Raw genomic sequence first — 239 nt, 5'->3', positions numbered from 1 at the left:
GTATGCGAGGCCGGCCATCTCCTCGGCTGAATCACGCCCGGCCCGCGGTGAAGGTAAACAGAGCCGAGATGGCATCTTCTGAGCAGAATACCAATGGGGCTGGTTTCCGCCCGGCGGGGCCCCCCCGAACCCCCCCATATTCTTCCTGCGTGGATAGCGGGGCCTCCGCAGAAGGTGCGGGTCTCCGAGAAGGAAGGCGGCGGTTGAGTCTCTGAAAAGGTAGGGCCCTGGCCAGGGCT

The sequence above is a fragment of the Myotis brandtii genome, unplaced genomic scaffold (genome assembly GCF_000412655.1).
Source record: "Myotis brandtii unplaced genomic scaffold, ASM41265v1 scaffold1166, whole genome shotgun sequence".
NCBI lineage: Eukaryota > Metazoa > Chordata > Mammalia > Chiroptera > Vespertilionidae > Myotis > Myotis brandtii.
The sequence above is the reverse complement of the archived record's forward strand: the minus strand, read 5'-3'. Positions refer to the sequence as shown.